At 32.2% G+C, this 25,223-nt stretch overlaps 1 protein-coding gene across 1 annotated transcript in view; it reads left to right on the top strand.

Moving 5' to 3' along the window:
- The first annotated feature begins 2,774 nt into the window (after nucleotides 1-2,774).
- LOC149181667 (SNF2 domain-containing protein CLASSY 1-like) overlaps nucleotides 2,775-25,223 on the top strand; it is a 173,418-nt gene continuing 150,969 nt past the window's right edge. The window contains exons 1-2 of the mRNA XM_089416667.1: nucleotides 2,775-2,973; nucleotides 3,132-3,238. The gene's annotated coding sequence lies outside the window, so the exon portion shown is untranslated. The remainder of the gene's footprint in view (nucleotides 2,974-3,131; nucleotides 3,239-25,223) is intronic.

The following is a 25,223-nucleotide window of genomic DNA, read 5'->3' as shown; positions in this document are numbered from 1 at the left end:
CTCGAACCCGTCCCGGGTTCCCGCACCCAAGTACCGGATTCGGGTACGGGTTCTTCCCAGACGAACCCAGAAGAACCGGGTTCTTCAAAAAAAAAATTTGGGTTCTTTTCCTTTAACGGGTTCTTGGGTTCTTCGGGTGCTTGGGTTATTGGGTTCTTCGGGTTGGGTTCTTTGGGTTGGGTTCTTCGGGTTCTTTGGGTTCTTCGGGTTGGGTTCTTTGGGTTCTTCGGGTTCTTCGAGTTCTTCATAAAGAAAACTATATTAAAAATTTAAATTTCAAATAATTTTTTTTATTGAAATTTAAAAAATAACTTATAACAAAGGTAGAAAACTTAAAAAACCCTAAATCTTTAAGACTTTAACTCTTTACACAAGCAAATATCTGATAGACTGATACCGTGATACGTGATTATTCTTGGCGGCAAAGCACCGCGACATACCAGAAGAACAAACACCGTGATCACTGATTACTAATTTCATTTAACTTTTAAGTTTTTTCGATTTGGTTGAGGCTTGAGCAGTCCCCGTTTACCATTTCTGGTGGCAGTGGGCAGCTTCAGCAGCAGTGGGCAGTGGGTAGCTTCAGTAGCAGTGGACAGAGCAGCTTCAACGGCAGTGGTATTTACGAGTTTTCATTTTCAATTTTATTATTCCATGAAAAAGTTTCACAAGGCTCGCGTGTGAAAAATATAGGTGCATTGTAATTTATATTACACATTTGAACAGTGAACACCCACAGGGGCTCAACTACATTAAGCTGCATTACACTTTCATTGTAAGTGGATTGCAATTGCCCACTAGCAGTCACTACTGCAATATCCCTAATGCCATAGGTGTTCGTGATTACTTAAAACCAAAAATCCAGGCCTGTAGACCCATGTTCTTTGTTCCAACGATGAGCTTTGTGGAACGAACATAACCACCATCTAATTTGTAAGGCTCCTTGGAGCATATTAGCAAGTTTAATTGCAATGTTTTCCATCGACATGTAACATTGAGCTGGCAAAACATATAATAAATAATTCCCTTCTCTATACAGATGGACATTCAATTGTAACAACTCAATTTAAAAGCTAAATATGTCACTTATGTCGAGAACATAGAATATATGGCATCGAAACTAGAACTGGAAAAGAGACCTCTTACTCTGTAATTTGGGCCTGCAGATTCTTGTAAATCAATTTGGAATGAAACATTCATTCCCGAGCCAAATAACCATCAAATTATAAACTGTAAATGCACACATACAGGTTCAGACATTTTTGGTCAAATAGAAAGTAGGATTGAGACCAGCCATAAGTTGTAATCAGCTGATGCTGTTAAATGACGAAGGGCTATTTTGGACAATGGCTAAATTAAGTATCAAAATCTGCCAATTTCTCACAACATTCTCAAAGTCTTCTTGTTTAAAGTTGAAAAATATACAAATTCAAATTTCATATATATTATTAATTACAAATTTATAATTTATAAAATATAATTATTAAAATTTAATATTATTATACTACCCAACGAACCCATGCACCCTGTTTCCAAAAATGCCGTCCCCGCCCCTTATCCCCGCCCCCGCACTCACGTTTCCTGGCAACATAAATAAAACTAAATTCAACCATCTCAAATTTCTTTACTATCAAAATTATTTAAACTCAAAATTAATTTTCTGGATCTTTAAAATTTATGAATCAATCTCAACTTCAGTAAATTCTACTTCAATGATCCATAAAATTTATTCATCCATTTAAACTTCAATTAATTTTATAAATGTATATTTTTTCATAATAATAAATCTAAAATTCAATTAATTCTAAAGTTATATTATATGTATAGTTTTTTCTAATGAAAAGGTACATCATATAGCATATATTTTGAATTTGAACTTTCTTGTTGCCATGGGTTTTGGGTTTCTCCGCGTATGGGTTTTGGGTTTCTCCGCGTATGCAATTGATCTTTGGGATATAACGTTTGTTGTGTAAGGTAGGGGGCACTTCTGAGGACCGATAGTGGAAGAAGAATAGATATTGCACTTCTCTGTGCGTCCTTTGTTCAAATTATCAACTCACACAACAATTTAGATATATAATTCTTACTTATATTTCATAATAATGATGATAGGCATTAAGTCTAACTTTATTTCTAACACTTCCTCTATTTACCCCATGTCAAAATTCCATTTATCTTTAAATATAAAACATAAAACACAAAGCATCTGGATAAGCTCGATAAATGCCCCTAAAAACCCATACTTTAAATTATCATTCCCTTGAATTTTCCCATTTTCCTTCTTATTTTTTAATGCACTTTTGTCAATACAAAGCTGGGATATACAATTTTCTTTTTAAATGCACTGTCGTCACTGTAAGCCTAGGTCAGAACCCGAAGTTTTCTCCATATATATATCCTTCGGGTTGGTTGGATTTTGTGTGTCCGTATACATCCAATCCAATGCAATCGTGGTTATTTATGGCAGTGCGATCATAACGTTGCATGGTTTGAGGTTCCACTGCAGTGTGCAGAGCTTATATATGTAATTTGACACCCAATCACAAGCACGCAGCAACGTTAACGTTCCACTGTCTTTCAATTTTTTTTTTTCGTTTTCGGAACTTTTGTTGGCGAATTGGAGTGTGTACGTAACATTCATTGATCAGACCGTATCATAAATGCAAAAAAGGATTTTGGCATTTTTCATCATATCTCTACGCCGCCAAATTCTCCACTGCCAAATTCTCCACTCAGTTGCCTCTTCACGCGCACACACATACGGGGTCGTGTCTGTGGTCACAGTCACAGTCACACTCAATCTCCACGCCACAACCGGGCAGCCTAGCAGTGTGTTGGTCCGTTGCATATAACCAAAACCAGGTGAGTCAGGATAATGTTATTGTGGTGCGGGTTCCTTTCCTTTTCATGGCGAAGCTTATCCAGCGAAATCCTCTGACCTGAGCTTGAACTTTTGCAGCTCTCGCGGCTAAGGTAAAACTGACTTATATTGATTGAAATTGCTAATGTGCTGGAGGAAGGGCGAGTAATTGAGTAATGTGGTTAAATTCTCAAATGGAAATGGGTTGGAATCCACTCTTATAGCAAAGGGGTACCATACCTGCTGTGCTGATTCATGACCATGCATGCAGGGAATGGCATGAAGCAGGACATGTTGCAGTTTGCACGATTCGCACCTTCAAAGACCAGGACACAAGCTTTTTAAACACGACACCAGAACATTTGGATCGACAGGGAGGTCAGTTAACTATTTACTCTGAATGGTATTAAATCGAAGCACCTGAGCATCTTTTGCACTTGTCCCCAGCTCTTGTCCTGCAACTGTAGTGAACAAGATTAGAAAGGTTTTTTTGTTTTTGTTTTTTTTGGGTGAAATTTTAAACCTGTTTTGTTTTAGTTTGAAGGCCATTAGAACTCTTTTTTAACCTGATTTGATCATATAATATTAGAAAATTACAAAGAAGTTGGCTGGGGAGGCTGATTGTATTCCTTGAAACATCCCCTTCCACCTGTAAACATGAGTCCGGTTAGCTTGCCAAATCTTTAGATATTCTGAATAATACGAAACAGAGGGTCTTCCAGCCAAAGCTTAAACTTTAGCACAGGCATGGCTGGCCTCCGTCATTTAGTGAGAATCTAGGTCCCAAACACTGCAGCATACCGTATGTGCTGAGTCCGTCCTTAAACATATCCACAAAACCCCTTCTTGGATTTAGATGAAGCCGTTTCTCACTTCAGCATTCATGTTCCCAGGCACGCATTGGAGGGACCAACTCGGGGTTTCATTTCAGTTGCTTCTGCATGACCTCCACCTTTGATTTCTATCAAAGAATACAGCTAATTTAATTTCACACTGCCAGTTGGAAATCATTTGCAAAAATTGCGTGGCAGATTTTGAAAAAATGGCTGTTAAGAATGCATTGCATTCATTTTTTAAATCCTGTACTTCCCTTTTTCTGTAGTTCCATCTCTGCTTGGCGCAGGTGAAACAACGTGTTATGCCCTTTTAAATCTCCTAGATTTTAGGCATTTCTAGATCCAGCTACTAAAGTCTTTTCTATAGTGGTTTGGATCTCTAGAATATTTTTTTAGTTTGTTGTTTTTTCTTTTTCTTTTGTTGGCTTCCTGCCAACTTTCTTGGGTAACTTTTCTTGTGTTTACTCTGCTTTGTCTTCTTCTAATAGCTAATGGGCCTTTTCGATGGTGATAACGCGGGTAGAAAATTGCTTATTGTTTATTTCTTTTATCTAGTTTGATATAGCGCCCTTGTTAGTTGAAGGAGACACAGTTTCATGGTTCTTAGAAAAAGAATGCATGCTGGGTGGAAATGATGTTGCAGGGGTGGGGTTCGAAACTGCTAAGGTTCGGAAAAAGGATTAAGCTGATTGATTTAAAAATTGAGGTTCCTCTTGGAGATTTTTGTGCGTGTTTTTGTATATTGGCTAGAATGGATCTCGGTTGGTTGCGGATGTGACACTGCATGTTTGGAGTTGGAAGGGGTTGAGAAGCCTAAAGTTTGAGGGACTGATTTGGATTGCACAGTGGTGGTTGGTTGTTCAGGATTCATTTTCTTCCTTATGGTTTGCCATTGATCATCTTTGCCTGGAACTGATTTAGATGCTTGAAGATTTTTTTCACAATCCTTTGCAAAATGTTCATATTCATGGGCATGTTTAGAATTTGAATGGTAATTACTCATGGTCCAAGGTTTGAGCATGTTTCAATTATCTAGGGTCAAGAGGATTGCTTTGAGGAGACCTCCACACAGATTCTTCCACGTGCAAACATACCGTCGTTTGGTTTTGACTCGCTTATATGGTGATCCAAATTATCTCTGATGCTACATATTATACGTTGTATATGGACCGATTTGGATTGCATAGTGGTGGTTCTTACACGTGCAAACATACCATCGTTTGGTTTTGACCCGCTTATATGGTGATCCAAATTATCTCTGGTGCTACCGATTTGGATTGCATAGTGGTGGTTGGTTGTTCAGGTTCATTTTTCTCCTTACAGTTTGCCATTGATCATCTTTGTCGGGAACTGATTTAGATGCTTGACACTCCATATTTGGAGTTAGTTGGAAGGGGTTGGGAGACCTAAAGATGGATTTGGATTGCATAGTGGTGGTTGGCTGTTCAGGATTCATTTTCTTACTTACGGTTTGCCATTGATCATCTTTGCCCGGAATTGATTTAGATGCTTGAACATTTTTTTCCACAGTACTTTGCAAAATGTTCATGTGGGCATGTTTTGAATTTAAATAGTAATTACTCATAGTCCAAGGGTTGAGCATGTTTCCAATTATCTAGCATCAAGAAAATTGCTTTAAGGAGTCACCTTTCAAGATCAACCTCCACACAAATTCTTGCACATGCAAACATACCATCCTTTGGTTTTGACTTGTCTACCATACCATACCATACATATCAGGTGCTAAACCTTACACGGTATATTCATTCTAATGATGAAGAGGCAAATGTAAGAATACCATCCTTTGGTTTTGACTTGTCTACCATACCATACATATCAGGTGCTAAACCTTACACGGTATATTCATTCTAATGATGAAGAGGCAAATGTAAGAGGTGAACCATACTGGAATTGCCAAGGGAAAAATCATTTTCAGGTTTGAAATCTAGAGTCCATTGATTTAAGCACATTCCTCGAGTGACGAAAAAGTAAGGGATGTTCTTGAAGTTGAAATCTCTATTTTCTTTGGCTTCAAGTATAAAGGTGTATAAACCTTTTCTGTGAGAGTAATGGCTGAGTTTCCGTTTGATTAACACTTGCCAATTTATTTGGACATAATCTCTCATGGACATGAGACATGACTAAATGCCCATGAACTGATTCATCAAACCATAGTCAACCAAAGCCAATACCATGTGTCTTGATGAAAAGGCAAGTAAAGGAGCCTCTGCCATGTTTTTGAGACTTTCACAAATTGTATAGGTCTCCCATGGACATGAGACATGACTAAATACCCATAAACTGATTCATCAAAACCATAGTCAACCAAAGACAATAACATGTCCCTTGATGAAAAGGCAGGTAAAAGAGCCTCTGCGATGTTTTCGAGACTTTTACAAATTGTGTAGGTTTCCCATGGACATGAGACATAACTAAATGCCCATAACTAAATGCCCATGAACTGATTCATCAAACCATAGTCAACCAAAGCGGATACCATGCCTCTTGATAAAGAGGCAGGTAAAGAAGCCTCTGCAATGTACTTTCACAAATTGTATAGGTTGGGATTTTGGAGTCTTCCCAAGCATTGAGAACAAAATGTAGAAGGTGAGTGCTTCGGGACCTGGAGCGGGGAATTCCCCTCTATGACTTCAATCCATATCCAAAAACCTCAAATTTAAAAGTTCTTGTCTTATACTTCTCTGTGTAGTAGTGTTGATTTCCTCTGAAATTTAGTTGAATTTATTATATTTCTAATTTTTTGGGAAAAAAATTATAACTTAAAATAGAAAGTACATTCCAAAGGCGTTTTAAAAGAGAGGAAACAGATGATGCGAAGGAACATCACTAAATCTGAAAAATGAGTCTGAGTAACTATAGTCACCAAAATTAGTTCCAGTACGGATTTTCAAAATGTCTTCTGTATCCTACTACCAATATTCAAATATGAACCTCATAGGTCACTGAAGCAGATTTCATTCTGGCCAGTAAGGACGTTGCCCTTAAGTTCTTTAATAATGAGCATACCAAGATTTAAGGGTTCCTTGGTTAGAGCATCAACCTGACCATAAAAATTTTGGATGGGTAAAAGAAATTTCTTGAAACTAGGGAACACACTCTCACAACTGAATGGCAATATTGATAAGTCTCAAGTGGATTATGCGACCTTGATTTTGCAATGCAGTATGATTTTGGAAATAACTTTGCAATAATTTCTTTGCAGAGTTATTTCATTCCGATTAGGGAATATTTGTATCACTGAATCTAACTCGAAAAAAATTGACTCAATAGCAAAGATGTTTTAATAATTAAGTCAGTCCTTTCTGCTTTTAAGTGAGATTTTGATTCAAAATTTGATAATGGAAATGATAATTAATTTTATGAATTCACAATTGTGTATAAATATTATTGTTAGACTGATCTAAATTATTATCAGAATTGTAATTTGAATAACTGATCATATTGTTTGGATGATTTTAATAAAACAATTTAATTAATCCCCTCGCATGCAAATGAATGGCCAACTAAATCACGAACACTTAGTTCCCTCGAACGCAAACTATTGACAAACTCAATCATGGACGCAACAACGTCTCATTTCAGGTTGGATGCGTCAATTGACAAAGAGATGTCTAATTGCGGACAAAGTACACGGTGCCCCCATCAAATTTACTCTTTAATAATAATAATTTGAATTTAAGTATTGAAAAATTTACAGTTAAGCACTTTTGAGTTAGAGGTGATTTGGGATGAGTGATTTTTTTGGGAAGTTTTAGTTACTGGCTGCAAGTCTGGGAAGTGATGATTAACACTATGTGATTCATTTCACTAGTTTCAATCTCGCTTCTTCACCTTTGTGAGCATTAACCATGCAACTAGTACTAAGTGGACTATTCAAAAAGCATGAGAAATTAGTCAACTACCTCTTATGGAAATGGGCATAAATGAATAACTTACTTAAGGCAGTTGAATCCCAAAAAATGACATCTAATAATAATTTGATTTTAAAATTATGATTGAACCAAATCATTGATTGAACTCATTGAGCTGAGATGTAATTCTATAATTCAGTATGAGGGTGATGTGTAATTCTGTCATTGCTCAACTTGTAGTTGACAAGTGTCTCTTAAAAAATACTTTAAAAGAAAAACTATATTAAAAACATAAATCATTAAACATATTTGATTATTTTTTATTAAAAGCATTATAAAACATTAATAATGGCATTAGCAATCTAGTTTGTTGATATTTCACTTTCACCCATCCAATAATAAATAAAATATTTTGATGTCTATATTAAATAATATACTTTTATAGAGATAAAGTAATTGAAATTTTAAAAACAATTTTATTTTTTATAAATATTTTAATATAAAACTTAAATAAAATGTTTAAATATTCATATTGATTAATATATTTCAATATGAACTCTGTCTATCATAATCACCTATTTATCAGGGATTATCACCTATTTATTAAGCATTAGAAAGGATTTAATCTCTTGACGTGTTAATCTTTTTCAAATTTTACATTTGAAAAAAAATTGATCTCTCTACTATTATAAATCCAATTAAAATAAATCTATACGAATATATATACCAAAATGGTATTATATATAATATCTATATACACTTTACTCTTTACTCTTCATTTTTTGGATTGATATATAATTTATTAAAAGCCACTTGCCAGGTTATTAAACCCATAATACAGCAAGAGATATAATAGAAAATGCTAATTCTTCCACTTAAATGCAAACATAATACATCAACAACCATAATAGAAAATACCAATTTCCACTTAAATGCAAACACAATTATTTGTTGCAACTTAACAAACTGAAAGACCAGTGTTACAATCAAACTATTTATGAAACTATACATGTCATATTATAATATCATAGTGTGATAAAAAATTATCATTCTTTACAATGGTAGGTTGAGTACAAGAGTGGTCGTGTTTTTCCAACAAGAGTTTAATGTATTTTTAGATACAACGTCATCCCTTGTGTGTTATTGTGACCTCACAAGTGGGTTTTTTAATACTGTTGGGACCTAAGCAATCACTTCATTGAACAATGCTTTGTGAGACATCTATTCATTATGTATTAGACACGTTAGATGGTGGAGGTTTCATTGTGTTAATTTTACATGTGACCAAATCTTGCCTCTTCTCTTGTATGGGTTGTTTCTCTCACCACTTAACTTTGACCATAAAAAATGAAAATTTTTATAATATTTTTATTATTATATTAATATTGATATAAATATATATGTTTTTATTTAAAAATATTATAAAAAAATATTTTAATAATATATTAGTTTTTTCAACTTTTAATAGAGTTAAGATAATAAAATATATAATAATAGTAATATAGATGTAAAAGATTTTTTGGTATATAAAAGTATTAAATATCTGAATATATATTTTAAGTAAAATATCTTAACATTATATATATATATATATATATATATATATATATAACAATAATCTACTCTTTAAGATTTAAAGAGTAGATTATTTAAAAATATTATAAAAAAATATTTTAATAATATATTAGTTTTTTCAACTTTTAATAGAGTTAAGATAATAAAATATATAATAATAGTAATATAGATGTAAAAGATTTTTTGGTATATAAAAGTATTAAATATCTGAATATATATTTTAAGTAAAATATCTTAACATTATATATATATATATATATATATATATAACAATAATCTTGCCTCTTCTCTTGTATGGGTTGTTTCTCTCACCACTTAACTTTGACCATAAAAAATGAAAATTTTTATAATATTTTTATTATTATATTAATATTGATATAAATATATATATTTTTATTTAAAAATATTATAAAAAAATATTTTAATAATATATTAGTTTTTTCAACTTTTAATAGAGTTAAGATAATAAAATATATAATAATAGTAATATAGATGTAAAAGATTTTTTGGTATATAAAAGTATTAAATATCTGAATATATATTTTAAGTAAAATATCTTAACATTATATATATATATATATAACAATAATCTACTCTTTAAGATTTAAAGAGTAGATTATTTAAAAATATTATAAAAAAATATTTTAATAATATATTAGTTTTTTCAACTTTTAATAGAGTTAAGATAATAAAATATATAATAATAGTAATATAGATGTAAAAGATGTTTTGGTATATAAAAGTATTAAATATCTGAATATATATTTTAAGTAAAATATCTTAACATTATATATATATATATATATAACAATAATCTACTCTTTAAGATCACAATCTAATTAAATATCAAATTGTATAATTATGTATAAGATTTCTTTCTTTGTGGGACATGATACTTTCTTTACATAATAGTTTGATTGCTAAAGTTTCTAGAGGTGTACACACCATAACCTTTTTTTTGATTTGAACCTATAATTATGTCTAGAAGTGTTTTACAACTCAAGATGGGGAAATGATGTAAAAAGATGTAGACACCATAACCTCCTCTTGATTTGAACCTATGATTATATCTAGAGGTGCTTTACAAAGAAAAATGGAGAAATGATGTAAAAAAATGTAGACACCATAACCTCCTCTTGATTTGAACCTATGATTATATCTAGAGGTGCTTTACAACCTAAAATGGAGAAATGATGTAAAAAAATACACCTAGACTTTGAAATAAAAATACAAGTTGAGTTTACATAATAGTTTGATTGCTAAAGTTTCTAGAGGTGTACACACCATAACCTTTTTTTTTATTTGAACCTATAATTATGTCTAGAAGTGTTTTACAACTCAAGATGGGGAAATGATGTAAAAAGATGTAGACACCATAACCTCCTCTTGATTTGAACCTATGATTATATCTAGAGGTGCTTTACAAAGAAAAATGGAGAAATGATGTAAAAAAATGTAGACACCATAACCTCCTCTTGATTTGAACCTATGATTATATCTAGAGGTGCTTTACAACCTAAAATGGAGAAATGATGTAAAAAAATACACCTAGACTTTGAAATAAAAATACAAGTTGAGTTTAATGTAAGGTAGCTATTTTTAAATTACAAATAATAAAAAGAACACTTACATTAAAAAAAAAAAATATGATGTAAAAAATATTGACACCATAACCTCTTCTTCATTTGAACCTATGATTATGTCTAGAGGTAGTAATGTAAAAAAATACACCTAGACTTTAAAGTAAAAAACAAAATACACCTAGATTTTGAAATAAAAATACAAGTTGAGTTTAATGTAAAGTAGCTATCTTTAAATCATAAATAATAAAAAGAATACTTGCATTAAAAAAAAATACAACTTGAAATACAACTTGATTTTGAAGTAAAAATACAAAATACACCTAGACTTTAAAGTAAAAAAGATACATGCCTACTTTAAAGCAAAAAAAAAAAATACACCCAAACTTTAAAAAAAATACAAATTGAGTTTAATGTAAAATAGCTATCTTTAAATTTACAAATAATAAAAAGAATACTAGCATTTAAAAAAATACAACTTGAAGTAAAAATACAATTGTGTTTAATGTAAAGAGAAAATACTAGTCCATTTTAAAATAAATTTATATTTATGTTTGAGTTACAACTAAAACCAAAAAATATTCTCAAAGTTTATCACATTTAAATAATAATAATAACAAAGATTTCAATTTGTAATAAAAAAAGTAATGAATATTTATTCATGTTAATGAGTCATTGATGAAATTAAAAAATTGTATGCAATTTGAGGAAGATGTTGTTAGATAACATTATCTGACCAAAAAAATAAGCATACATATATTTATATGACAAAAAATTAAATAATTATATACAAAAAATAAGCTTAGATTCATCTTAAGTCTAGATCTATCAAGCAAAATACGCATACATATATTTATATGGCAAAAAATAAATAACTATATAAAAAAAAATAAGCTTAGATTCATCTTAAGTCTAGATCTATCAAGCATTCACATTGATCCAATTTCTTAAGGTGTAATTTTTTTATTATTTAATATGAAAGAGTTAATATATGACTTGAATTAAATACCAAAAATGTTTACACTTGGAAAATTTGATTCCTCAGTGCTTGATATATATGAATTAAATACCAAAAAAGTTTACACTTGAAAAATTTGATTCCTCAGTGCTTGATATATATGAGTTTAACGTGGATCTAAGCTGATATAAATAACTAGTGGATGCAATATGCATAGAGAGGAAACAAGTTCCTCGAGGTGAATACTTTAGACTCTTAAAGGAAAATTCTGCACTTCAAAGGGTTTGATCCCTCTCAACGCATGATAAATTTGGAATTAAGATAGATATATATTGATTTTATAATGTATATATTCATAGAAATTGAATTTTAAACTCATTATAAGTTTATCCCATATACAAAAAGAAGATATCAAATTTATACTTATAATCCATTAGATGTGTTTGTCCTCTTGCAAGTAGTATCTTTATGTAAAATTGTGAATTTCCTAGTTTATGCATATCCTTGACCCTAGGAATAATCAACATTAGGGGGCATGTGACTAGGTTTCTAAGTTTCCATCCTCTACTAAATACACTCTTTGATTTAGATTTGCTAGGTTTCTAAGTTTCCATCCTCTACTAAATACACTCTTTGATTTAGATTTGTTTTTCTTTTTTTCCTTAGTGCAACTTGTGGGTTAAGATTTGTCTTCCTTGTTTTTCTTAGTGCAATATTCTTTTGCTTTTCCTTATTGCAATACTTGACCCTAGGAATAATCAACATTAGTGGGCATGTGACTATGTTTCCACCCTAGCATGTGACTATGTTTCCACCCTATACCAAATACACTTGTTGGTTAAGATTTGTCTTCCTTGTTTTTCCTTAGTGCAACTTGTTGGTTAAGATTTATCTTCCTTGTTTTTCTTTAGTGCAATATTCTTTTTTTTTCCTTAGTGCAATACATGGTTTTTGTTGATACAAATTTTAGGATTGCTTTGTTGGTACAATTTTCAAGATTACTTTGGAAAACAACTTGCTGGTTAAGTTTTGTCGTCCTTGTTTTTTCTTAAGGTAATATTCTTTTACTTTTCCTTGGTGTAATACATGGTTTTTGTTGATACAATTTTACGATTGCTTTGGGAACTCTCAAGCATGATTTGATTGTTCCTTAGAGTCTAAATTCTTTTAAACCAAATCTTTGATGTCTAGATGTTTATTCATTTGTTGTCATACCTTTACAGGTGAGTGTCCTCGTCTTTGTGGAGGATAAATGATCTTATGGATGCTTTATATATATATATATATATATATATATGTTAAAGGGAATATTATGCTTTTTAGAAAATTTATAGGACCCTATGCTTTCGAGGATGCGTTCGTTGAGCTAGAGTTTTTGGTTTGGTGTAGCAATTGAGAGTCATCATCAATAATGTTGCCCTGTAACATAATTGATGTGTGAAAATGAACTTTCATTTATTTGCTTTAAGCTAACTCTCGATCTCTCATTCTTAAATAAGTAATTCACATAAGATGTGGAAGAGATCTTAGCATGCCCCATCTTAAGTAGGGTTCTTTAGCTTTGGAGCATATTTGGTATGACGAAGTGCATGAAAGACATTCTTGGTGACATTCATTGTTCTTTTGACAACTTGGAATAATTGTTGTCTAAATTTTATTATTAGAGTGAAATTGTTTCTCATTTTGGAAAAAAATTGATACTTTCACGTGAAATGTTATTAAGTGTTTTTTTAATAACTCTTTGAATCATCTGTATGTTTTGAATTATTTCCTATCATGGAAGGTTTAAGTTTAAATCCATAATCCCCAATACATTCTATAATAACATATTTTAACTTTTGCATCATCAAGAGCAATTGCTAATATATTATTGGGAATTATTGATTGTATCAACTAGTTTCCAAATCCTTTAAATGAACCTTGGAGTCTTTTTCTTAGCCTTAAAAGAGGTAATGTTCCATGTTAGGGGTGAAGAATGAACCTTATTCATTGGGTTTTGTCTCTCTATTGGCCAAAGCTAATTTTTACCATTTCATTCTTAAATGAGATAGTGACATATGACATGGAAATATACCTTAACATCTCCATGTTAAACAAGGTTCTTTAGCTTATTGAGCACACTTGCTATGACCAAGTATATGAAAGTATCATTTATGATTTTGACAACTTTTAATAGTAAATTGGAATTGTTATCTAAATTTTATTAGAGTGAAATTATTTCTTATTAAATAAAAAACCTCATTTTCAATTGGGAAAATAGATTATATATATATAATTTGAATATTTCGAATGTTATATATATATAATTTAAATATTTCAAATTATTATTTATCAAGTAAAAATTTTTAATTGAACTTTAAGTCTATTCTAGGTAATGTTCCATGTTAGAGTTGAAGAATGAACCTTATTTATTGGGTTTTGAATCTCTATTTGCCAAAGGTAATTCTTATTGTTTCATTCTTAAATGAGATAATGACAAATGACATGGAAATATACCTTAACATCTCCATGTTAAACAACACTTGCTATGACCAAGTATATGAAAAGTATCATTTATGACTTTGACAATTTTTAATAATAGATTAGAATTGTTATCTAAATTTTATTAGAGTGAAATTATTTTTTATTAAATAAAAAATCTCATTTTCAAAAGGGAAAATAAATCAATTATATATTATATATATATATATATATATATATATATATATATAATTTGAATATTTCGAGTTTTGTATATATTAAAATTGAAATATTTCAAATTATTATTTATTAAGTAAGAAATTTATGTTCACATCCATAATCTTCAATACATTTTATAATAGCATTTTCTAGCCAACCTTTAAGAACAATTGCTAATATTTTATTGACAATTATTAATTATGTGAACTGTATTATGAAAACTTCAATTAACTTCAAAGTTTCTTTTATAGTGTTAAAAAAACAATATTCCTGGTTAAAAAAGGATAATCTTAGTACTTTCAGTCTCAGTTACTGAGTAATAATAGCTTAGCACAAACTAGTATTTGTTGCTACTCGTATAAGAATCAAAGAAAATCCACACTATAAAAGTCTTTGATTAACCTTTCAAGGGTTACATTATACTGCACTTTTAGTATCTGGAAAAGAGAGAAAGATTTGAGTTCTAGAACATACAAGAATGGTAGAACCACCACTTTGCTTCGTACAAAACCAAGGGTCACAAAGATCGCTACCCTCCAATGACGAAAGCCTATAGAAAATACTTTGACCATTTTTGAAATGTAAGGCCTTGCAAACTATATATATATTCTTCCACATGTCACTCTACACACGCGACATTGGTGAAGTCAATTCTATTTAGCCTACATGCTTGCTAGCTGGCCCTATACTGATAGTTGCCATGTAGGGGCTATGATCTTTTGCATTTATAGCTCACCAAAAGTGCACTAACCACCACAAAAGTTGTTCGAATATCACCTGGTTCATAAGGGATCACTCTAATGTTTTACTTGTTTAGATGGCCATCACTGAAATACATGTTTTAGTCTTAACAGCAAGAGATACTTCAACCACCATGCATACAAGGATCTCATATTTTTAGTCTTTACAACAAAAGATAGTTCAACCACCGGGCGTCTAGCTCTTAAGGTGGGCAGGTAGAAGAAGTAAGGGAGAAGGAGAAGGAGGGAAGGAGAATAAGGAGGCCCAGCAGCAGCACCACCAGCAGGAACAACACCAGCGCCATTGCTCATTCCGGGAGGCGCAAATAAGGATTTCATATGGAAAAACTTTTCCTAGCGATGATTTCCATAATTTCCTATGTATGGACAATTAAACAATGTTTGTAAATATATTTTTCCATGAACAAGTTACATATTCTTTGCAAAGTGCAGATAAATGCCATGAGCATAAATTTGTTGACTTATAGATGATTTGTGGCATAGGGAGATTTACAAATAAGCTCTCCCATGAGATAAAGCAACCTAAATAATGTTTGTGAATTTGTGGGTGACTTTCTTTACAAGGAGTTGGGAGTAAGAGGAAATGATAAGATTTGAAATAGTTTCTCCTTTCCAATCATCTAAGTATGTATGCAGTGTCCTTTTAGTTGCACATGACTCAAGCGCATCTTTTTTGTGCATTTGTTTTGACCTTTTTATTTTGCCACTACCAATGGCAATTATTGACATTTTTTTGAGGGGCTCTTGCATTTATCTTGATCATTTTATCTAAAAGGAATTAGAGGTGTGGAATATGCTTTCTACATTAACCAATGAGAGAAGAATTCATAGAAAATTTGAATAAACACAATGGTAGTGATAAACAACATAGACACATACAACCATTAAAAGCAAATTCTCAGGGAAAGCCTTTTTGAGAGAAAAACCCTAGAGCACACACAATGTATTATTCAATAACCAACAAATGGTTACAATACATTATGGATTCTTTGTGCTCTCAATAGGAGTATTAAACAGTGCAAGGTTTTCGGAAAAAAATTGGTAGCATAATAGTAAGTAAAAGAAATCTTATTGTCCCTCCAAGCAAAGCACTCAAAATGTAGGCATAACAAAACCAAAAACTATTTATGGTTTTCCAATTCTACATGTTGAAAACCACCATTTATTAATAGGCCAATTGTTGTTTCTCAACATTAATTGCTTGTTATTTCTCAACATTTATTGAGATAACTCTACTACATAATCAAAAGGTATATGACACATTTGTCCCAACATTCTACCAATTGTCATACATGTTGCAAGAGTCTAAGGGAGGATGCATCAAACAATGAACTAAATGCTAGGGATCGTAAGGCCCATAGACTCATAGCACCACTTGAATTTATTCATGCACATTGGTTTTTTTAATGCATTTGCAACATTTTGGAAAGTGTCAACTTTATTCAGTATCACCTTGCCATCCTCTACCATGTTGTGAACATAATGGTACTAGATATCAATATGCTTTGTCTTTGTATGAAAGGTCGAGTTCTTAGCTAGATAAATGGCATTGTTACTATCACACTGCATTGTAATAGCTCTTTGACTTAGCCTACATATGAACCCAATTTCATAAGCTAGATGGACTTGTTACATGCACGAGTAGCTGCCATATACTTGAACTCCGCAAATTATGAAAAAGAAACCACAACTTGTCGCTTGCTTGTCTAACTTAGTAATCCTCCAAATAGTCAAAACAAATATCCATTGATAATCTTTTATTTACATCCTCAAACCAATTGGAATCCACAAATCCTTTTATATCCACTAAGTGTTGGTCCTCTTAAACATCATGATGATAACAAATAGAATATGCGTTCAAGTCCTTGCAAATACTTGAAAACCCTCTTCACTACATCCCATTGTTCTTGTCCAGGTTTAGCCATTAATCGACTGAAGACTCCCAAGCAATGTCTGGTTGGTTTTTCAATGCATTTGCAACATTTTGCGAAGTGTCAACTTTATTTAGTATCACCTTGTCATCCTCTACCATGTTGTGAACATAATGGTACTAGATATCAATATGCTTTGTCTTTGTATGAAAGGTTGAGTTCTTAACTAGATAAATGGCATTATTACTATCACACTGCATTATAATAGCTCTTTGACTTAGCCCTACATATGAACCCAATTTCATAAGCTAGATAGCCTTGATACATGCACGAGTAGTTGCCATATACTTCAACTCCGTAAATTATGAGAAGGAAACCACAACTTGTCACTTGCTTGTCTAACTTAGTACTCTTCCAAATAGTCAAAACACATATCCATTGATAAATCGTCATTTAGTTACATCCTCAAACCAATTGGAATCCACAAATCCTTATATATCCACTAAGTGTTGGTTCTCTTAAACATCATGATGATAACAAATAGAATATGCGTTCAAGTCCTTGCAAATACTTGAAAACCCTCTTCACTACATCCCATTGTTCATGTCCAGGTTTAGCCATTAATCGACCGAAGACTCCCAAGCAATGTTTGGTCTAGTATAGACCATTGCATACAACAAACTACTAACTTCACTAACATAAGGAATTGGAGCTATAGTCTCAATCTTTGCATATGTAGTAGGCAGTGTTACTTGGCAGCGGGAGCGAAAGCGGGGAGCAGGCGCGAAAACGGGAGCGGGAGCGACATTTTCAGAAGCTCTCGGTTTGGGAGCAAATCCCAGAGCGTTATATATATATATATATATATATATATATATATATATATGTCAACAAAAACATGTAGAATAATCAATTAGATATAAAAAACATAAAAAAACATAGATTGAACCATATAACAACAATCATCTAGAAGTTATAATCTTCATCAACCACGTCCACAAGTTAGTAACATAGTAACATACAACATATTGAGTCTCAGGATTTATCAATCTTAAAGTTTCAAGGTTTCAAAATTCAATATATAACATCTTTCATCATTGATCACCAAAGTTGTACTTGTAAGCTAAGTGTAACCATTACAACAAATAATATCTAACATGAAATGAAATGTTATAAAAATGAAATGAAATGAAACAACTTTCAACTTTCATGAAGCATCATATTCATAATTCATTACTAATGAGTTATAATTGCCAACTTCAAACTTAAATTGTCATATATTGTTTAAAAAAATATCATAATAAATATGAAAGAGTCAATAGTTATAAAAACTACTAGAAACTAGAAAAGAGAAGTAAATCTATTATCTATTTCTTATTCTTGGGCCTCTTGCCACCAGGAGAAATGTCTAATTTTTTAGTCTTGTTGGAAAATCGAGATCTTTGTCATTAATATCACCCTCTACGCATTAATATCCAGAGGTATCTTTGTCATTACCTCTATATCTGTATAGGGATATTCGTCATTAATATCACCCTCTAAGCATTAACATAATATAGAAAAGCATAGCATGTCAAGTCAAGATTTTGTTTGAGTGATGCATACATTTTAAGGAGGGTCATGATAGAGGAGTTCGACAACCAATGTCACTAACATCAAGGTACATAGAGGGATTGGTGCTCTTGATTAAATACGAGTTCCATACCCTAATACATGACAAAATTCAATGGAAACATTGCAATCCCCCAATCCTGAAATCCTGAAAAAGTGATAAGTCTGCTGGATTTTGGATGAAATCTAAAATTCTACTTTCTCAAACATCCCGAGTCATTTAATGGTAATGTTAAAAATTTAAGTAAAAGTGGCATTCTCCTTAAACTTTAAGAATTTATCATTACCATGAATAACATATCAATACTAGGGACATAGACTTGATCATTATGCTGTCCCACTCAAAAATTATTTCTTTTTTTTTTTCAAAAAAAATTGCATTTCGAACATTACTACAAAAAAAAATTTGCAAAAAAGGCAAAACGTTCTCGAAAACGTAGGGAGTGAATTTTTTTTTTAGGGAACGCGTTCCCGAAATTGCTCCCTTTTCAGGAGTGATTTCGGGAGCGCGCCCCTGACTTGCTCCCGAGAAAAGGGAGCGATTTCGGGAGCGCGCTCCCGAGTCGCTCCCCCCTGGAGCGCGGATTGGGAGCGGGATTGGGGGGGTGCGCTCCCCTGCAACACTGGTAGTAGGAGGGGGGGGTGCTCCCCTGCAACACTGGTAGTAAGACATTGCTAAACTTAAAGCTTAGTTCCCATATAAATTGGAACAATCAACGGTTTACAATCTGCTATATAAAACTACTTTAGTGCAAAGTTCACATACTTACCGTGGCTTAACCAAAGCTTTTTGTTCGCTCTATCTCTCTTGATCTCCAATCCTACAATACTTTTTATATCCCCAAGTCCTTCATATAGAATTATGTTGAAAGCTAAGACTTTAAATCATGAATTACATTGTTATTGTTACCACAATATTAACATATATTCTACAAATAAAGTGATAACGAGGAAATGACCACCATCTTTTTGGTAATACACACAGTGATCGGTTTTTGATCTCAAAGGCCTAATCCTAACACAAAAGAATCTAAAGCTCTGTTAACATATTCAAGGATATTGTTCGAGAACAAATAAAGACTTTTTTAACTCACAAAACAATGTCTCTACCTTTTTCAACATAGCACTCTAGATATATTAAATAGATTTTGGCTATGTTAAATAGATTTCATTCTTAAAGCCACCATGTACATATGTCTTTTTCACATCCATCTATCCTATCTCTATTAAAAAACTGTTGGTATATATATCACAAAAGCCTCATAGATGTTAACTTCAGAAACTTTATAGAGGTTAATTTAGCAACTAGGGAAGAAATATCAGCAAATTCTATCCGTCTAACTTAAAAATGTCCGTTCACAACCAATCTAGCCATTTAATTTTTAACATTACCATATGAATTGATCTTCTTTTTGAACACCAATTTATATAAAACAGGTTTCCATCCATTAAACAATGATATCAAATCTGATGTTTCAATCTTTCTATGTACATCAATCTCCTCAATTATGGCCAATCTCCAACCATCCTCATATTCCATCTACATTGCCCTTTTCATGGTTTTAAGCTTGTTAGCAGATAAATTTAATATACATCGCAAATCAAATAGAGTGTAACTTTATTGTTTTGGTTGCCTTATTTATAGAGTGGATCTTGTAGGAACCAACAACACACACACACACACACACACATATATATATGTATATTAAATGAAAATAAAAATACGACCATAAAAATATAGCATTGGGAACTCAAAATTTATTAAGCACTATTTAACACATTCCTGAATTCACTTCATTGAACATATCATCTAATTTACATATAATGAACTAAAACCATAATGAAGTCATACAAAAGAATATTATAACAACATAGGTACCATTCACGACGAGACGAGATTCAAATTTGACTTGCCGCTAATTGCCCTCCTTGTCGTCGGTCGCCTCCAAGTGTGAATGTCGACGTGCTTAATCCGAATGCAATGACTAATCGGTTGACCTCCCAGCCTACTCCTTAGGTACTCTCCTACCCCGCGGAACCCCGAGCTGCAATGCAGTTGTACAATGGAGGAATGTATTAGCTGGTAGAGAAGAGCACTCTTTGGCTCAAGAGTCCCCTCTTTAAAGTCCTCTACCTCGCAGTCACTACTCTGACATAGTCTCATCCATCCAACAATAGGGTAAGTAAAAAGTCCTTTCTCCCATGGCCTGCTCCTTCTATTATAGGGGTCTTTATAGGTGACATTTGACATTTTATGCATAATTAATTATTTTTGTTAATCCAATAGTTTGATTATTCACCCACCCATGTGTCATTCTCTCATCAAGGATCTCCAAAATTATTTACTTAAATTTTAATTTAAAAATAATATTTTTTCCTTACCTCAAGAAGGTTCCTATCACTACAACAAAACCAGCGATTAGCGTCCCTTTTTACTTCTTTTTTTGCATCTAGAGCCCATTTTTGGTGCTATTTGCATCCATTTATCAAATATGGTGCAAAACTTGACACAAAATTTGCATCAAGTTTTGCACCAAATCTTACACCAAGTTTAGCACCAGGTATTGCAATAGGTTTTGCACCACGTTTTGCACCAAATTTTATGCCAAGTTTTGTGTCATCCTTTACACCAGGTTTTGTTCCAGGTTTTGCATCAAGTTTGGCACCTAATTTTGTTTGACATACTTTTGCATCCTCATTTGCATCCACTTTTTGCACCTACACTTGCATCAACTTTTGCATCGACTTTTGCATCTTTTTTTGCATCCTTTCTTAAATCATTTTTTGCATCCATTTTTTCATCCATTTGTGCATCCCTTTTGCGCCAAGTTTTACATCGATTTTTGTGTCTAGTTTTGCATATAATTTTGCATCTACTTTTGTTGCATCCACTTTTCCATCTTGTTTGGCATCCATATTTACATCCTCTTTTGCATCTATTATTGTACCCATTATTGCATCTAATATTTTTGTGCCACAATTAGCGCCTAGTTTGGCACCTCCTTTTGCACCCACTTTTGATTATAATTTTGCATCCATGTTTGCATCCTCATTTGCGTCTAGGTTTTCATCAACTACTACATCTATTTTTGCATCCCTTTTTGTATCCAATTTTGGACCAGGATTTGCATCGGGTTTTGTGTCTCGTTTTGCATCTACTTTTGCATCGACTTCTATTGCATCCACTTTTGCACACAATTTTGCATCCATTGTTGCACCCATTTTAAATTTCACTTTTTGCATCCATTTTTACATCTTCATTTGCATCATACTTTGATTCTTTTTTTGCATCTATCATTACATCCACTTTTTTTATGCCACAATTTGCACCATGTTTTGCACTCACTGTTGTATCCACGTTTGCTTCCAATTTTGCATCCATGTTCACATCCTCTTTTGCATCAAATATTGCATCTATTTTTGCATCCACTTTTGTGTCAAGTTTATGCATTGGGTTTTGCATCTCGTTTTGTATCTACTTTTGCATCTACTTACATTGTATCCATTTTTTGCATCCAATTTTGTTTTGCCTGTTGCATCAATGTTTGCTTCCACTTTTACATCCATTTTTGCATCTTATTTTGCATATTTTTTGTCTATTGTTACATCCACTTTTGTTGCACCATATCTTGCGCTTACCATTGCAACCACATTTGCTTCCACGTTTGCATCCCCTATTGCATCCACTTTTGTTTCATCCATTTTTGCATCTGCTTTTGTGTCTGTTGTTGCATCCACATTTGTTTCACCACAATTTGTGCCAAGTTTTACACCTACCATTGGACCCATGTTTGCTTCCACTTTTGCCTTCATGTTTGCATCCAAGTTTGCATTGACAACTGCATCTACTTTTGCATCCACTTTTGTGTCAAGTTTTTCATGTTGTTGTGCATCTACTTATGTTGTATCCACTTTTCATCCAATTTTACTTCTATTGTTGCCCCCATTTCTATGTTCGCTTTTGCATCCCTTTTCCAACACCCATCATATTTTCTGCATTGATGATATTCCTTATGGCATTGACAATTATGAACAATTGATGACAATGTCAATAATATTGACAATGATGAAAATGAAGATGATGGCGATGACATAAATTGTGATTATGATGATAAAGACGATAGTGGTTACAATGACAATGATGATGATGGCAATGATTATGATGATGACGATGCTAATGACGTTGGCGAATCTTCCCAATTTTAGATGTTGTCATTGTCATAATCATAAGCATTATCTTTGGTGTCATCATCATCATTTTCATCTAGGTCATCATCAAAAACTATAATGGCATGAATGATGATGATGATTACAACAATGTCGATAGAAATTACATTAATGATGATGATGGGGATGATAAAAATGACAATGACGATGATAATGGTGGTGATGATGATCATCATCGATCATCTCTCAAAAATAGAGTTGTTATTTCTCTTACGTATATCAATGTGTCCTAAACAACCCTTTTCTAGCACTGATCACATTTTTTGGGTTGATGATATTTCTTACAACATCTACAATTATGAACAATTGCAAACAATGTCCATAATGATGATGATAATGGCATGAATGGTGATTATGATGATAATGTAATGATGGCAATAACAATGACAAGGATGTGATGATGATGACAATGATTATGATAATGAGAATGACCTTACAATCTTATGGATTCGTGAACAATTACTAGTTTCAATACCATCTTCTGGATACGTATTACTATCATACTTTTTAGATTTTCTGTCTCTCTTGAGGTATCTTACTATAATGGTGTTGTCAACAGTAGAAAGATATCTTGTTGTAATGGTGGTTCTAATGTTAGCACTAGCAAAGTTTTTGTTAAATTTTGGTTAAAAAAAACCGATTTATGCAATTATTTTGACAATCTATGTAAAAAAGTAAATAACATCCAATTATTTTGACTGTAGTCCCATTGATTATCATGAATTCACCAGTCTGAAGACCATCTTCTACATACATATTATTATTAAACTTTTTGCATTATATCCCTCTTATATCTTGTTGTAATGGCAGTATTAGCACTAGAAAAATATCTTGTTGTAATGGTGATGTTAGTATTAGCACCAAAAAAATCACTAAATTTTGGTAAAAAAAAGTTTATCATTTATTTATTTTTAATTTGGGAAATTTTTGTTTTTATATTTTTTGTTTTTAATTCTATTTTTATGCAGTAATATTTTTTTTGGTTGAATTTTGGTAGTAACTAGTTTTTGGTCTAATCATATGTATTAACCATGTTCTTTATGCTACAAGTCTAATTGTTGGGACAAAATTGCTCTTTCAAATAAGTTGCAAAAAGCATATAAATGGAAGAATAGCGATGACAACTATTTTCATTGTCCAACTGTTCAGTATATCATGTATGAAAATATTCAACATTTTTATAAACAATGGATTAGAGGTGAGTCTGTAATTGTACATAATGTTTGGATGATACATAAAAACAAAGTTTGTTTCATTGATGTGGTTAGGATCTACTTTGGATACGAAACCCTAGGTTTGGAAGTATGCAAATAATGAATTTGGTTTACCTTTGATAACAAATGAAATTTTATTTCTTTTTCCTCGTAAAACCAAGGAAGATATGGCAATAATTCTCGTTAGAAAACTACTTCTTGTTGAAGGTTTATAATTGGTTGCAAAAGTTCAACAACTGGGTATAGAAGTTTTTAGTTGCTATTAGGGAAACAATGTGATTATAGGTTTTAGCAGACATAGATCATTCTTGGTATTTGATTCACTTTGAGAATATAAGTACACCAAAGTGGATTAGGTTATGAGTGGATTGGCAAAGCAACCCTTATTTGTTCCTTTTAGTTTTTGAGATATCTCAAGTTCAACTAGTGCTAGTAAATGGTTTCAAAGATGTTTGCTAGGGTTTTTCAACAAGGTCACTAGGTCCCAATGTAACATAGATACTTCATATTTGTTGAAAAGTAAAACCCCCACATAGCACTGAATAGATCATTAATGACTACCTAGAGAACTTAGACTAAATTAATCGTGGAAGTAAAAATTACAACCAAATTAATCATGAAAGTAAGAACTACAATTGAAAAAAACACACTTGGTAATATACTAGAATTCATCCTCGCCAAATCCAAAGTTGATGAATAATATGTTAAATCTTTAATGAAACTCATGAAAAATAATAAGCATGTTATCGATATAAGAGTGCATGAACTTGCTTAATGTATATTTGTTAATTGGAGATGATGAATATCTAAATAAAGTTGATGAATAATATGTTAAATATTTGATGAAACTCATGAAAGATAATAAGCATGTTTATCCATAAAGGAGTGCACAAACTTTCTTAATGTGTAGTTTACGAGAAATTTTTCCAGCGTAAATCACAAGATATATCATTTGTTTAGGCGTTTCGAACCAACCAGTGTGGTTCATCGTCAGGACAAGTTGAAGAATCAGATCCAACTTTGCATGTTAAATAGTTTGAGCAGAGGGGATATTTGCACCTTAGCCTTAACAACCCTTGCCCAAGATGAATCTATTTAATGGACTAGCTTGGATATGTTAGGTCTTGGATTTCCAGAGTACCCAATCAATGCTTAACTCCCTAGTCCTAGCCAAAATTC

Source organism: Pinus tabuliformis, chromosome 3_2 (assembly GCF_031772625.1).
Source record: "Pinus tabuliformis cultivar Carrire ecotype Pingquan chromosome 3_2, CPIR1, whole genome shotgun sequence".
NCBI classification, from domain to species: Eukaryota; Viridiplantae; Streptophyta; class Pinopsida; order Pinales; family Pinaceae; genus Pinus; species Pinus tabuliformis.
This window is presented reverse-complemented; position numbering and strand designations above follow the sequence as displayed.